Genomic DNA, 17169 nt, shown 5'->3' on the forward strand with positions numbered 1-17169 from the left:
TGGCCATGGGAGACCAGCACTCACTATTGAAATTGAACGTGCTCTCTGTCTCTTCTCTATGGGAGTAAAGCATTATTCCAGGAAAAAAAAAAAAAAAGCTGGTTATGTAGACTTCCAGAATTTTTGATGCTTATACAAATATGCATATATGATATTATCCATCTGGTTTTTTAACACAACTTTGTATTTTGAGATGATCGTAGAGTCACATGCCTCATAAGAAATAATACAAAGAGATCCACGTAACCTTTACTCCATTTCCCTTAATGCGAACATTGCAAAACTACAGTACAATATCACAACCACGATGTTGACATTAATACAGTTGAGATACAGAGCATTTCCATAACCACAATAATTTCTCATGTGGCTCTTCGACAACCACCCCCTCACTAACCCCTGGCAACCACTAATATGTTCTCTATTCATTTAATTTTGTCATTTCAAGAATGTAACATAAATGAAATCATACAGCATGTAACATTTTGGGATTGGCTTTTTTCAGTCAGCATAATTCCCCGCAGATTCATTTAGTTTTTTGTGTGTGTCGATAGTTTGTTCCTTTTTATATTCGAGTAATATTCCATAGAATGGATATACCACAATATGTTAAACCATTCATCCACTTAAGAACGTCTAGGTTGTTTCCGGTTTGGGGCTCTTACAGTTCAAGTGAAGTATAGAAACCTTGCCTCCCTCGAATCCCATTACCCTCTCCCATTTGTAATATGATTATCTTCAATATTCCCTTCCACAGACATGTAGAACCTACCATTGTTATAATTTTTGTTTCAGCCCTCAAACATAATTTTAAAAACTCAAGAGGAGAAGGAAAGCCTATTTTATTTACCCATATTTTTGCTTACTGTTTTTTCTTCCTTCCCGATGTTCCAAGATTCCTTCCTTTATCATTTACTTTGTGTTTAGAAAACTTCTTGTAGTCATTCTTTTAGAGTAGATCTGCTGGTGACAAATACTCTTCCTCTTCCTTCATCTGAGAATGTCTTTATTTCCCTTTCATATGTGAAGGATATTTTTGCTGGATATAGGATTCTGGGTTGACTCTTTTTCTTTTAGCAATTGAAAAATGTTGTGCCACTTCCTTCTGACCTCCATGGCTTCTCGTAAGAAATCTGCTATCATTTAAATTCTTTTCCCCCTATAGGCAAGGTGTTGCTTCTTTTTCACTGCTTTCAAACTTTTTTCTTTGTCTTTAGTTTTCAGAAGTTTGACTATGATATGTCTTGGCTTGAATTTCTTTAAGGATACTACTAGGAGTTCATTCAGCTTCTTGACAAATTTGGGAAATTTTTGGCCATGATTTTTCTTTGACTACTTTTCAGGCTGACGTTCTTTCTCATTTCCTTCCAGAACTCCAATGATATGAATGTTAGATCTTTATCTGTAGTTCTACAAGTCCCTAAGGCTCTCTGTTCAATTTCTTTTTTTTTTTTTTTTTATGGTCTATTTTTCTCTCTGTTGTTTTTATTGGGCACTTTCTATTATTGTTCAGTCTTCAAGTTCTTTAACTCTTCCCTCTGCCCCCTCCATTCTGCTGTTAAGCCCATCTCCTGTGTTTTTTAAATTTCAGTTATTGTATTTCTCAGTTCTAAAATCTCCATTTGGGTTTTCTTTATATATTCTATTTCTTGGCTGAAATTTTCATTTGTTTTGAGCATGTTCATAATTGCCCGTTGCGGCATTTTTATGATGGCTGCTTTAAACATCTTTGCCAGATAATTCTAATGTCTGGCATCTGTTGATTATCCTTTTTTATTCAATTTGAGATCTTCCTGGTTCTTGGTATGATGAGTGATTTTCTACTGAAAACTGGACATATTGGGCATTATGGTATGACACTCTAAATCTTATTTAAACCTTCTGTTTTAGCTGGCTCAGACACTGTGCTGGGAGGGCAGAAGGAGAATCACCTCATTACTACCAGCTGGGAGTGGACATCCAGGTTCCTCTCTCAGCCTCCATTGACACCCAAGATGGGGATGGCAGCTCCTTATCACTGCTGGGTAGAAGTGGGAGTTTCACTTCCCAGTGGGCCTACACTAACACCTATCTGACTGGGAGAGGTAAGAATGCCTTGTTACTCCTCCCCACATTTTCTCTTCTGACACCTTAGTGGGGTGGAGGGGTTGGTATTGTTACTGTTGGTCAGTGGTGAAAATCCTGGCTTTCTATCTGGCCTTTTCTGATGCCACTCCAGGACTGGAACTAGGCACCTCTAGAGAAGTTGGAAGTCTAGTTAGGTTCTCCATTTGGCCCTTGCTATGGTGGGTGGGAGTGGGGCCTCAGGTTGTTTTTATAATGCTTGGCTACAGTAGAGCAGTTATTGTCTAAAAGTTTTCTGTCTTGCCAGACTTCCCCTTTCTTGGTCCATTAGGTTGAAAAAGCAGCTTTTTGTTAGGGCTTTTTTTTTTTTTTTTTTCTTTTGCCTGTGCCTTTTGGCACTTCCTTTTTCAGTTTGCCCCTTCTTCAGCTCCAAGTCTAAGATATATGAAGCAAAAAGAAATCCCTGGGAACTCATCACTCTGTCGTATCTTGGGTCCCCAAGTCCTTAGCTGGTCTGCCCTCTTTCAGAGTCTTCTTCTGTTTGCTTTATGTAAATGTCCAGAGGTTTTAGTTGTACTTAATGGGAGGAATAGGGAAAAGTGCATCTACTCTATCTTCTTGGAAGTAGAAGTCAATGATTTACTTTTAATAGGGACTCAAATAGTACAAGTTTTCCCTTGAGCAATAAAACATGCAGTTTTAGCAACTACAAAGAACTAACAGAAGACTACAATTAAGGAAATCTTTAATCTTGAAGTTAGTGAAATAAAATCATAGTGTCTGTACATTCTAATGTATAACAGGGAAGACTGAATAATGCCTGTGAATTATATGCCCAGAATTATGGAGACAGAAGAGCTTAATTAATATTTTAAACCTAGAGTGCAAACTGAAATGTTTAATGAAATTATCAGAATCATCAAAATGAAATTAAGGGCCCAGAGTACGAATAGCTCCTGAATTGAGTGGAACCCATTTCTTTTTCTCATTCTTTCTCTCTTTTTTCCTTCCTTCCTTTCTCCAACTGTCTTTATTTTAAGATCCATTAACATACAGCTCTGACATTTTCCTGCTTTTTTTTCTTTGATTCTTACACTGCTGCTTCCTGTTTTTATTTTTAAATCTGCTTTTAAACCCTAATTAATTGGAGCTATTATTTAGAAAAATGCTACAAATCTATGGATTGTACTGGATTAGAAATGAAATTTTCTCTAGATGAGAAATCTTTAGCTAAGGATAATTCTACACGCTTCTTCTGAATGATGACTTGGGATACTATTCCACAGTATTATGTTTTCTGATTTCACCACAAGCCCCGTTTAGAACAGTGTTTTCCAAACTTCATTTGTATCCCCATCCTCTCCAATTCTGCCAAATATTCATTCCACTTGTTTTATTTTTTACTTTATATTTTTCTTGAAGTTAATTCTTTCTAAGCTCTGTTTTAAAAAAGAAAATGATGTTGGTAAAGTCAAAAAAAGATACTGCAATCTCCCATAGTAAGCGAGTTCATATCTTCCAAATTTTAGAGCAAGGAAGTTCTCCATGCTGTCCAGTATGCCTTCCTATCCATGACTGCACTTTAAATTTAGTTCTGTTTGTTTTATGAAAATAAATCTCATCAACATATTGGACACGTGACTCACGGTAGGGTGAAAATCTTAACTTTATTCTTGTCTCTTACTAACCGGTTGCCATACGGTCAATTCCGACTCATGCGTGTCACAGTAGTATTGTGCTCTGTAGGGTTGTCAATGGCTGGTTTTTCAGAAGTAGATTGCCAGGCCTTTCTTCTGAGGCACTTCTTGGTGGACTCAAACTTCCAACCTTTCAGTTAATAGCCAAATGTGTTGACCATTTGCACCACGCAGTGGCTCCTGTCTCTCACTACCACCTTTAAAATTTATTTGGCAGGAAATTGTTACCTCCCTCTTGATCAAACTCAGCAGGCCCCATGGATTTTCCACTCACTTTTAGATAACAAAATGCCCTAAGGTCTCAAATTAGTAAATAGAGTGTGTCTGGTCAAAGATGATAATCAACTCTTCAATTTTCAATTGAAGACCAAACTTCTCTTCCTTCTTTCTAAGGCTTGTTGTCGGAGGTGCCTGCCTAGGGGAAAGGGAATGTACTTGGCTTCTGCTTTCTCTCCCTGCTCACCTCTCTCCTACTCCTGGCCACCAGTGCTGAGCCCACCTGGGTGACTAGAGGGGTGAGATAAAAAAAAATAATAATAATAATTTTATTTATTTATTATTATTATTTTTTAATGGTGAAACGGTTCTTCTTTGGCCAGATGGCTTTGTGCTCTCTGACACTAGTAGACGATTGACACTCACCTGGGCACCTCTTTCCTACAACAACTCTGGCAATATTCCCTTCACATGTCCTGCAGCTGAAGCCCCTCGCTCTCCCAGCTAGTCCTCTTGTACAGTATTTGAGAAGCCTTTTTGCGCCCCTCCTCTGATCCCTGGAAAACACTCATGTGTCCTTTACTCAGAAATTGGATGCAGCCCATTCTCAGCATCACACTCCTGGATCTGCCACCAAAGTCATTCATCAGCCTTCTCCTGTCCTCTACATCTTCCTAGGGACAAAATCCAAGCCCACTCTGACTACAGACTGCAGGGGTCGAGTATCAGGCATTCTGACCGGTTCCCTGGCTCACCAGTTGCCATGATGTCAGTTCCAACTCATGGTGACCCATATGTGTCAGAGTAGAACTGTACCTCACAGTGATTTCAGTGACTGATTTTTTGGAAGTAGATTACCAAGCCTTTCTTCGGAGGTGACTCTGGGTGGACTCAAACCTCCAACCTCCTGGTTATCAGCAGATTGCATTAGCCACTTACACCACCTAGGGACTCTGGCTCCCTGGCAACCCCTCCTTAAGTTGGAGGTGAAGGGAGTAGTGTCTCTCTCTTGGACCAGATGTGGATAACACTGTACCAAGAGCTATCTCAAAGGGAAAACTCTTTACAAATGCTTCATTTTCTCTTCCTACACACTGGAACTCATTTTTGGCCTCAGTTTGCCTGAGGGATACTAGAACTGTAGAACCAATTCTTTTTGTTTGTTTTTCCTTTCAAAATACTGCAAGTGATAATCTGGTTCCTCACCTTGGAAATTCAAGTCCATATTTTTCTCAAACTTTAATATTATTGTAAGTATTGTCAGTATTGTACACCCGTATCAAGTTGAATTTGCAAAAGTTGTGTAATAAACATATTTATAACAAATACACGGAAAAGTAGCTGCTGAGGCTACTTATGTACAACCATACCTCATGGTTTGTTCCTCAGTTTGGAGGTTTAGGGCCATGGTTTCAGGGGACATCCCAGTAAATTGGTCTAATAATGTCTTTAGTGCTTCTGTTCTACCTTCTAGTTTTTTGTGTGGTTCCTGGGGTTTTAAAAGCTTGCAAGCAGCCATCCAAGGCACAACAATTGGTCTCTATTTGCCTGGAGCAACAGAGGAAGAAGGAGAGTCAGGAATCAGAGGAGGAAATGGAATGTATGGCTAATTGCCTAGTTGAGCAACTACTTCCTTTGGCATGAGACCAGAAGAACTGTGTAATACCTGACTACAATTACTGAACAATTTGATCAAAAATTCTATAGAAGAATCCTGATCAAAAGAGGAAAAATACAGAACAGAATATCAAATTCTCATGAAATTCAGACTTTGTAGAGCCATGGAAGCTAGACAAACCCCTGAAACTATTTCCCTGAGATAACTTTTAAACCTTAAATCAAAAATATCCCCTGAAGTCTTCTTAAAACCAAGCAATAATTTGGCTTAACTAGTAAAAAATATCTGCCTGGACCATCGTGCTCTTTTGAGAGCTATCTATATGGGATCAAATCAACAACAACAACTTGAAAAATTAGATAGGAATCTTAGGGGACAGCGAGTTTATGTTAATGGGGGAGTAACAACTCAGAAAAGGAGGGTGAGAATGGTTGCACAACGTAAAGAATGTAATCAATATCACAGATTCGTACATGTAGAAACTGTTGAATTGGTATATTTTTGCTGTATATATTCTCAACAACAAAAAAATAAATAAAATATTTTTTAAAAGATACCTAATCATACTCTACTTCCTGACAACAACCGATTAGAGAAAAGCCCTGCTCCATTAACCTCCCCCCAAATCACCTAACATATCCCAAATCCAAAAATAAGTCTACCCTAACACCTTCCTACCGAAATGCCCTATGGTGTGTGTTCTTCCTCTCTGTGAGTAATAAGTCCAACTGGTCAAATAAAAAAAAATAAGAAAATAAAACCTTAATATTAACACCCAGCCCAGGAGAATAGCTACTTTTTGTCTCTCCCAACTTACTTTTTGGTATTTGAAGATTTTATTAAATCTTCCCCTGGCCAGCAGTGAGTTTATGCTCACGGGGAGGGACAACTTAGGAATGGAGGGTAGGAATGGTTGCACAACTTGAAGAATGTAATCAATGTCACTAAATTGTACATGCAGAAACTGTTGACTTGGTGTATGTTTTGCTGTGTCTATTCTTAACACCAATACCAAAATAAATGAAATTTAGAAGAAAAAAACAAATCTTCTCCTGGCCAGTTCTTTTAGAAGAAATACCAGTTGCCATCGAATCAGTTCCAACTCATTGTGACCCATGTGTGTCAGAGTAGAACTGTGTTCCATAGGGAATGTATATCTGTATATATAGTGCTTTAGAGGGAGGTTTACAGCTCAAGTTACTTTCTCATACAAAAATTTATACACATCTTGCTTTGTGACATTAGTTGCCATCCTCTCCACAGGGTTTTTAATAGCTGATCTTTCGGAAGTAGATTGCCAGACCTTCCTTCCAAGGCACCACTGGGTGCACTTGAGCCTCCAACCTTTTTGTTAGCAGCCAAGCACATTAACAGCTTGTTCCACCCAGGGACTCCTTTTAGAAGCTAAATGATGCCAATTCTTACAGCCATTTCATTCACATTCTCTGATACTTCTGGTTTCTCTCCTCTACCTTTAGTATATTTCAAATATTTTGTACATCAGAGAAATGAATCTACCTGATGCGATGTTCATGATTTTTTGTTTGTTTTTATTTCATTTATTATTTGTGGTAGACAATCCTTCCATGTATTTCAAAAGTCAGAAGTTTCATCAAGATGTACAGTGACAATTTGTTTTCTATTCTTGTCCCAAACCGCCCAGTACCACCCCTTACCCCAGGAAAGCAGTATGAACTACTTCCTTGGGTATCCTTCCAGAGATACTTTGTGGAAATACAAGCAATTGTATATCTATAGTCTGTCCCCTGCTTGCTTTCACAGTTTCACCATTTTCACATGAATAGAGAATGTTTTTCACTTTGCTTTTTTTCCCTTTATAAGACTATCTTGGAGTTCCTTCACATCAGTGAAGAGCTTCTTTATCCTTTATATTGCTGCATTGTAATCCATTGGGCAGATGCCCAAGTCGGGATCAAACCATTGTTATCCATAAGGCTTTCATTGACTGATTTTTCAGAAGCAGATTTCCAGGCCTTTCTTCCTGGTCTGACTTCCTCTGGAGGATCCACTGAAACCTCTTCAGCATCACAGCAACACGCTAGCCTCCACTGGCAGACGGGCACTGGCTGTGCTTGAGGTGCAATGGCCAGGAATCGAACCTGGGTCCCTGCATAGAAGGCAAGACTTCTACCACTGAACCACCACTGCCCCCTTTATAACCGTAAATGTACACACACATACACACACATATATACACATATATATATACGTGTTGCTGTTGTTATAGTTGTTAGGTGCTGTTGAGTCAGTTCTGACTCATGGCGACCCCATGTGTGCAGAGTAGAACTGCTCCATAGTTCTGACCTTCCGGAAGCACATTGCCTGGCCTGTCTTCTGTGGCACTTCTAGGTGGGTTCTAATCACCAACCTTTCTTTTACTAGTTGAGCGCTTAACGCTTTGCACCACCCTGAGACTCCTTGTGTATATATAGTAACCAACTATTTTGCACCTTGATGACAGAAAATGTAATTTGTCCTAAGAGTTAATTCAACCATTGTTTGGTGGTAGAACAGTTATCAACTGTTTTAGAAATTACACAAAAACAAAACAAAAACACACAAAAAATTTCTGCTGGGTAAGTGTTTTGTGTGTGTGTGTGTGTATTCTTTTCCTATAAGAGGCATTTGTTTACAAATTTAGAAGAGTCATTGGTTGGAGATCTTAAGCAGTTAGAAAATTTATTTAAACTTTTTAAAACGTATTTAAAAGCTAGCCTTTTAGGTTTTCAGTTTATTCAGAGAAGTATACAAAACTGGCAATGCTTTGAAATTAGACTTGCAGAAAGATTTCTTTCCAAGTTGTTTTAGTGCCTCTCACTGACCTTCAGGCAAGTCGACTTCTAAGTAACCAAATTCCCTTAAGTTGACAGTGTTTTGACTGCCCCACACAGATGGGTATTGATAACGGCAGACGGTGTTATGATCACAGATGCTACTTTAAAGCTCCTTCAAGGCTTTATGCCTTGTTGGCCAGTTGAAGGTCCCTAGGTGGCACAAACAGTTTGCTCTCAACTGCTAACCTAGAGGATGGTGGTTCAAACCCACCCAGCAGCACTGCGGAAGAAAGGCCTGGCCATCTGCTTCCGTAAAGGTTACAGACAAGAAAACCCTATGGAGCAGTTCTACTCTGTAACACGTGAGGTCGCCATGAGTCAGAATCAACTCGACAGTGACAGGTTTGCTTTTGGTTTTAGCCAGTTGAAGCTCCGATGAGCTCTGGTAAATGCTTTGCTATGTAACATGAAACTGGCAAAAGGGCAGCACCTGAAAATGTCAGGGGCTTGAGACCAGAAGGGAGAGGCAGTCTGGAAGCCATGTGCATCTGGTTAAGACTAGGAATAAGCACAAAACAATATTAACTTTAGAAATGAGATGAAAGCCCATGTGTGCTAGCTTTTACACAGAAGGGGAGACCCAAGGAACCTCCCACCCCCTTCAGCACTGCTTTTAGATGGAAATGATTTTGTTGAATACTGACACAAAAGGAAGACACAAATGAAGTGAAGAGCTTTAGCGAAGAACAATTACATGCAAGTAGGTTACATGAAAATATAGTCTCAAGTGTGTGATATCTTGTGAATATTAATTAAGGAAATTATTCTCAGAGCAGCTAGTGTTTAAAGCAAGATCTAATCTCTGCTGAGTGGGCCTGCCATCCCTTCTCTAAATGTTTAACTTCAAAGGGTTTGGGAGTTGGGGCGAATGAAATTGTTATTACTTCAATCTAGAGAGGCAAACTATTCTAACCAATGTGGGGATAAATTCTAGAATTACACATAGCAGTTAACACAAAGAAGAAAAAATACTTCACACCCGTGAATGTCTGCCCGCTAAAAAGATGTTTCTTAGCCTTTATTATCTGATCTACTCCACCCCCCTACAAAAATTGCACATTTCAAATACAGAGCCAGGTGAAGGATAAGGGCCAGCTGAAGATGCCATTTTATTACACTGTTCTCCTCTAACAACATGGAGGCATTAGAAATAATAGTATTGTTAATAACTATAGCTAACTCTCTTATTTGTCAGTTTGTCATACATTGCTGGCTTGCATGTTGCTACTATGTTAGAAGCTATGCCATTGGTATTTCACATACCAGCAGGGTCACCCATGGTGGACAAGTTACAGTGCAGCTTCCAGGCTAAGACTAGAAAAAAAAAAGCCTGACAATCTGCTTCGGAAAATTAGCCAGTGGAAACTCTGTGGATCACAACACAACATTATCTGATATAGTACTGGAAGATGAGTCCCCTAGGTTGGAAGGCACTCAAAAACCACAGTGTCTACAACAATGGAGCAGAGCCTACTTTGCGTATCAACAATTGTGAAGACGGTACAGGACCAGGCAATGTTTTGTTCTGCTGCACTACGGGGTAGCCAGGAGTCAGACCTGACTCCATGGCAGTTAGCAATGACAGCGACGATATTCTTACATGTGTGTGAGTCAGGTAGTAAAGTGTTTTGTTTATATTAGCTTATTAATATTGTAGTAACAGACACAAAGAGGTAAAGTAACCAGTCTATGCTTTCACAACAGGTCAGATATAGAGCTGGGATTTGAACCTTAGCACCCGAGTCAGGTACTTGACGACCATGCTATGCCTGCCACATAATTATGGATAGTGTGAAAAGGGCAACTCCCACCAGTATAATGCTGTGATGACCTGTACAAGTCAGGGTAGGAGACTAAAGGCAAGACATTAAAAAAAAAAAATTTATTAGACAGGACCAGTAAAATCTAACCCAATTCACAGATTACTATAGAGGTCCATATGAATTTGGCAGAGAGGTGTTTTTTAAAAAGTTTGGGGGTTGGTGGTGGATGAAATAACTGGGAAAAGGATAGTGGTGATGGTCGTACAGCATAATGAATATAATCAATGTCACTGAATGGTATGCATAAAAATTGTTGACTTGGCAAAAGTTCTGCAGTTTATTCTTTTACCACAACAAAAAGGAATTAAAAAGAAGTTTGGGGGGAAGATAACCAATTGCCTAATGTTAAAATTTTAGCTGTTGGTGAAATCAGTACGGCTCCCACTCAGCTCTTACTCAGCTGTGAACAGATGCCGGGTATGGAGGCACAGTGAAGGGCCCAGATGCCGACTGGATACAGTTACAGCAGTAGGAGACATGCAGATGGGGAAGAGAGACAGAGAGGCGGCAGATGTGGGCTGGCTGGGGATAAAGGCAAGCGTACCCATGCTGGGCTCCCCGGCAGTCCTTTACGCTGCCATGGCGCCTTAGTCCCTGGCTTCCACACACCATAGTGTGTGTCACAGGTAAGCCCACTCTGCTGTTCTGGGATCAACCAGAGGTCTAGAAAAGTCAGAGTGCACCAGTCAGAGCAAGGGCACAGTGGATGAGGTCTGTGTGCTGGCTGGAGGCTTTTCGGAACCAGCCTCCTCACCTCCCACTTGCCCCTCCCTGCGCACCAGCTCCACAAACTCACTCCTGGTTTTCCTAACGTGCTACGCGTGGCCCCACTCCAGTGCCCTCTGCCCTTCTGCTACCGCAACAGCGGGGAAAACCTTCCTCATTGTTTCTGACCACCTCCTAGCTCAGAAACTGAGATGGCTCGTCCTTTTCTGTCTCTAGCACTTATTACTCATTACATCTGTTTCCGTGTCTCTCTGTTTCACTGTATGAAATATTTGAAAACATGAACCCTGTCTTTTGCATTTTTATTTTCCCTGGTTCTTGGTACAGTGCCAGGCACACTGTAGGCATTCAGCAAATCATCGGCAATGAATGTTTCTCTCAGAAGAACCCTGTGTGCACAGCATTTAAAATAACAATAAATTTGTCACCAATATTTAAAATTTCAGAGATTTCACATACATACACACACAAATTGGATTGTTGGCTTCTCTTGAAAAATCAGAAGATTTGGCCACAAACAAATAAAAAAACCCATTGCTGCCAAGTCAATTCTGACTCACTGTGACCCCATGTGTTACAGAGAATCGCTCCGTGGAGTTTTTGTGGCTGTAATCTTTACAGAAGCAGATCACCAGGTCCTTCTTCTGTAGGGTAGGTGCTAACCACCACCTCTTGGTTAGTAGTCAAGCGCAAACCATTTTCACTATCCAGGGACCTTTAGATCTGGCTACAACAGGCTTGAATTCCCATATACAGAGATCAGCCGGAAATGAAGAATGACTTTCCCCTTTGAGCAAGACATTCACTTTGCAGTTTGCCCACCCCTTCCTAGGTATTTTTGCCTTACATGTTGCCTTCTTCACTCATTTATGAAATACACTCCACCCTTCTTATGCATTTGATTTTCTACCTCCCAGTCCTCTCCGGGTGCCCGGGTGGTGAAATGGTTAAAGTGGTCAGCTGCTAGCCAAGAGGTGGTCAGTTCTAACCCACCAGACGCTCCATGGGAGAAAGATGTGGCAGTCTGTTTCCATAAAGATTTCCCAACCTTGGAAACCCTATAGGGCTGCTATGAGTCAGAATTGACGCGATGGCAGTGGGTTTAGTCTGGGTATGGTTCTCTCAGAGGAATCCCTGGGTGGTGCAAATGGCTAAGTGCCTGGCTACTAACTGAAAGGTTGGCAATTTGAGTCCACCAAGAGGCACCTTGGAAGGAAAGCCTGGTGATCTGCTTCTGAAAGGTCACAGCCATGAAAACTCCATGGAGCACAGTTCTACTCTGGCACATATGGGGTCGCCAGGTGTCAGAGTCGACTCAGCAGCAACTGGCTTGGTCTTTTTGAGTTTGATTCCTTCAGACCGAGTTATCGAACCCCACTTCCACCTTTGACTCCCATTCCCAAGACATGTGTCCTACCATGGTTTTCCATCATCCAATTTTGGCCATATTCACATCTCACTCCCAAAGCCTAATCCTCAAGGGCCAAAGAGGTAGGAGAAGGATGCTTCTTTTGGTTATGGAAAAGGACCTAAAGGAGAGATCTGTCTTCTTCTGGCATATCAGCTGTTGGCAGTGCTGAGAGGCAGGATGCTGGCCGGGAAGGACAAACAAACCAGCTGGGAAGGGTAGCTCCTATATTTCAGCCAGCAAAAGCCTTTTCAAAGCCTACTTTGCATAAGACAGTTCCGCTGACCACATTAGAGTCACAGGGGACTAGTTACCTCTGGAACTTCCTTTCTGCAACAGTAGCACCCTGTTTGAGGCAACCAAGAATGGAATATGATCGTCTCACATATATGCTGCCATGAGGTTTCAGACGACCGTACTGGCATGAGCTTTCAACACAGAAAAAATAAATGAAAGCTCTCTGGAAATAATAGGAGCACTGTGTCCTGGAACCCAAAGAATAATAATCCTGGGCCATCAGTCATCCAAGCTGAAAACAGTTTCTTCCTCTCTTTACAGTGCCTTGGATGACATGACACAGACCTTCAGCCCAGGAACGACAGGAAACCTGGCCCAGCCACTCAGAAGAGGATGCTCCCCTCACTGCTGAAACACTGACCGAGAGAGGGGACTTCTTCACCAAAGCGAGGGTCACTTCCTAAGCGTGAGTGTGAAGCTTGATTCTGAAAGACAGGTTATGCTTCATGAGCCAGTAATGCCCAGACTTGTGGGGCCTACAAGCCTGATCTGGAGGATTCCTTTGAATAAGAATATGAACTATTTATCGAGAAGTTATGTACTCAAATGCCTGCTAAGTCTTCTCTATACGTGGCTCTCCCAACAAGCTGAAAAGGTAGGCACTATCCTTATGCCTGGAATCTCTTGGTGGTGCAACACGCTCAGCTGCTAACTAAAAGATTGGATGTTGGAATCCACCTACAGGCACCTTGGAAGAAAGGCCTGGCAATCTACTTGTGAAAAACCAACCACTGAAAACCCCATGGAACTCAGTTCTACTCTTACATGAGTCAGAGTCAACTGGACGGCTACTGGTGGTGGAGGATCCTTACACCCATTTTACAGGTGCGGACGCTGCAGCTAAGCAGGTTAAGCAAGTTCCCCAAAATCTAGAGTAGCAGGTTACTATTTGAACCCAGGTCTGTCTGTCCTGGCTCTTAACTATAATCCTGTTTACTTACCCCATTCATTCACTTATTTCACAAATCTTTATTGAGCACCTGCACTGAACTAGGCACTGTTCTAGGTGTTTGGGAGACAACAGTGAACAAAACAGGTAAGGTGCCCTGCCCTCAAAGTGGTCACACTCTAGCAAGCATACATTGCCATGCTGTAGGGTCTACATTCCACAGTTGTGAAGAGTATTTCCAGGTTGGCCAATTTCTACAGTATCCAGCACAAATATGTAAATTTCGGGAGAGGTATGAGCTTAGTTGCTGTATATACATTTTTTAACTAAATTCCTAAGGGGCTAAAAAAGTTCCTGCTGAACTTGAAAATGAGGTTGGGGTATGTTCTACCAGTTTTCCCTGGAGGGAAAAAAATCCCCCAATTTTAATTCCCTTCTGAACTCAACCACACATTGAGATAAGGAGGGTGGGACAGTAAATCAACTGAGCCCCCCAGGGAGAAAAATTATAGTCATAAGCTTTAAAAGACGATGATAATAATAAGCTATATGATTTCAAAGTGGCTCCACTCCTTTTTTTTTTTGACAACTGAAATTGATTTTGAAAGGACAGGCTGTGGATATTTTAGTAGAATACAATCCAGACTTTCTAAATCTAAACCCCTTCACCAAAGATCTGGAGACGCCTGGGCTCTGTGGATGACGCCCTGCTCTGTGCTCGACATACCACACTCACCACCATGTGTCACTCAACGTGCCTTCGAGTTCACAGATGAAGGAAGGAAAGATGGAACAACGTGAAGACTGAAATCCATACAGTTTTCTTTTACATTTCCCAATAGTCTTAGTAACTTCAAAGAAGCAGATATGAATATAATTAATGAACAGAACAAACTCCAAGTGGAAAATAAATCTGGACCTTGTTTTACGAGCATGGCTAGAATGATGGATTTAGAACTATAGACGTGTTTGTTGGCAACTCTGACTGCTCACTTATTCCCAAACGCTATAGTATTTTAGGGCAAATGAAGTCGCATCAGCCTGGGTGCTCCTTAGGAGAAATATCTTGCCAGAATTACCTGGTACCCAACTAAACAGAACCCTTGTACTTGGATGCATTCAGCTGAGTTAAAATTCACATTTGAATCAAAATTAGAATGAATCCTCCAACCAGCTCTCCATATGGCTGCTTCGGAAGTTAATCCCACTTTAAAATATGTATATTCTTAGAAAACTGACCAAACTGAATAGCAATGCTCAAAGGAAATTCACACTTCTATTTGGAAAAGAAACAAGAGCCCTCACTAGAGAATAGGCTCAAAAGCTATGAAAAAACATTTCCTTGGCTGTGGTTCTGACTCTGTGTGGCCTTCTTAAGGAAGTCCCTCAAACATTCTAATCCTTGGTTTCCTCAGTAACAGTAGTAGTAATGATAATAATAATACAATGATATTTACTGAGTATTATTATATATTAGGGAGCCCTGGAGGCACAGTAGTTAAGAGCTCGGCTGCCAACCAAAGGTCAACAGTTTGAATCCTCCAGACTCTCCTTGGAAACCCTGTGGGGCAGCTCTACTCTGTCCTATAGGTTCTCTACGAGTTGGAATCGACTCAATGGCAATGGGTTTGGTCTAGCTTTTAGTTATTATGTATTAGAACTTGTGTTGCGGGGTTCACACACTTGTCTCTTTTAACTCTCACAACAGCCCTTTTTACAGATGAGAAAACTGAGGCTCAGAGAGGTGCAATGCTTTTAGGTAGGTGGAAGGCCAGCATTTCAAATGAAGCAACCTGACTCCAGGGCCTCCGCTCTTTTTTTTTGCGTGTTTTAAGTGAAAGTTTACAAATCAAGTCAGTCTCTCATACAAAACCTTATATACACGTTGCTATATACTCCTAGTTGCTCTCCCCCTAATGAGACAGCACATTCCTTCTCTCCACCCTGTGTTTCAGTGTCCATTCAGCCAGCTTCTGTCCCCCTTGGCCTTCACATCTTCCCTCCAGACAGGAGCGGCCCAGATAGTCTCATGCGTCTACTTGATCCAAGAAGCCCACTCCTCACCAGTATCATTTTCTGTCTTGTAGTCCACTCCAATCCCTGTCTAAAGAGTTGGCTTTGAGAATAGTTCCTGTCTTGGGCTAACAGAAGGTCTGGTAACCATGACCTCTGGGATCCCTCTAGTCTCAGTCAGGCCATCTAGTCTGGCCTTTTTACTAGAATTTGGGGTCTGTGTCCCACTGCTCACCTGCTCCTTCAGGGATTCTCTGTTGTGCTCCCTGTTATGAGAGTCATTGGTTGTACCTGGGCACCATCTAGTTCTTCTGGTCTCAGGCTGATGTAGTCTTCGATTTATGTGGCCCATTCTGACTCTTGGGCTCATACTTTCCTTGTATCTTTGGTGTTCTTCATTTTCCTTTGCTCCAGGTAGGTTGAAACCAATTGTTGCGTCTTAGATGGCTGTTTGCTAGCATTTAAGACCCCAGATGCAGGGCCTCCACTCATAACCGTGATAACCTTGGGGGCTGTCAGTCAGGAGGTAATGGATCTCTTCTACCTCAAAAATCAGTTCATTTATACAACCCTAGCTAAGTTGTTTTACTCTGTGTTTCAGTTTCCTCGTCTTAAATGATAATGCCTACCTACATTACCTCCTGGACTTAGTATGTTTGACATGCAAAAGAAGGAGAGGATAATGAATAGCAAACTGAGATCATGTCTTACACTGGGGGAACCAGGAGCAAATTGGAAAAAAAAAAAAAAAAAAAGGCCTGCTAATTTCTTACAGCCTATTATCTACAGCACCATGAGTTAGAAGGACCTGGGTATACTGGTCCCATTACTCCCAAGCCCTTCTTAGGACCTTGTGGCTGGTTTAAATGGCTCAACTATTCAAGTGTAATGTAGCAGGTCTACATAGCAAAATTAGAAGAGTTCTGATAATTCCTGATGAATATAAACTTTGTGGATTCAAGCCAACACATTCAGGCCTTGGAATGGTTGTTAAGAAGCTAGATTATTAACACTGGATTTCTATTCTGGGTCAAATTCAGTAGTTTGTGCTCTGTTAAAAAACAAACAAACAAAAAACTGGTCAGTGGATTCTGACTCCTGGAGACCCCATGTGTATCAGAGTAGAGGCATGCCATGGGGTTTCCAATGCCTGTGATCTTTCAGAAATGGGTTGCCAGTCCTTTCTCTCAAAGCACCTCTGGGTGGGTTTAAACCGCCAACCTTTTGGTTAGTAGTATGGGCTCCAATGACCAACCTTTCCGTTAGTCAAGCATTTTAACCATCAGTGCTAACCAGGAACTCCTTTCTGCTCTCTAGTATTGCTCTAATATTTGGTTTCAATGATAACCCTATTTCTAAGACATCTACCCTCCAATGACTTCAGTGGCATAAATTTAGCCAGAAAATGTCCCAGTAAGCAGTCTCATTGCATGGCTTACAAAGAGAGAAAGAGAAATAAAAACTTGTTAAAGTGATTGTTGAGAAAGATACTTGAATGTCTTGGTATTCTTTCTTCGGAACCAGTTGTAAAAAGGGAAATTATTTACAATTTAGCTTACAGTA

The 17169-nt window shown here is 41.1% G+C and overlaps 1 non-coding gene and 1 pseudogene across 1 annotated transcript; one reads left to right on the plus strand and one right to left on the minus strand.

The window, feature by feature from the left end:
* Positions 1-17169, plus strand: part of LOC100667022 (small ribosomal subunit protein uS2-like) — a 69993-nt pseudogene that overhangs the window by 19934 nt on the left and 32890 nt on the right.
* TRNAR-UCU (transfer RNA arginine (anticodon UCU)) lies at positions 7695-7764 on the minus strand. Its single transcript has one exon. It is a non-coding gene; the product is annotated as a tRNA-Arg (tRNA).

The sequence above is a fragment of the Loxodonta africana genome, chromosome 5 (assembly GCF_030014295.1).
Source record: "Loxodonta africana isolate mLoxAfr1 chromosome 5, mLoxAfr1.hap2, whole genome shotgun sequence".
NCBI lineage: Eukaryota > Metazoa > Chordata > Mammalia > Proboscidea > Elephantidae > Loxodonta > Loxodonta africana.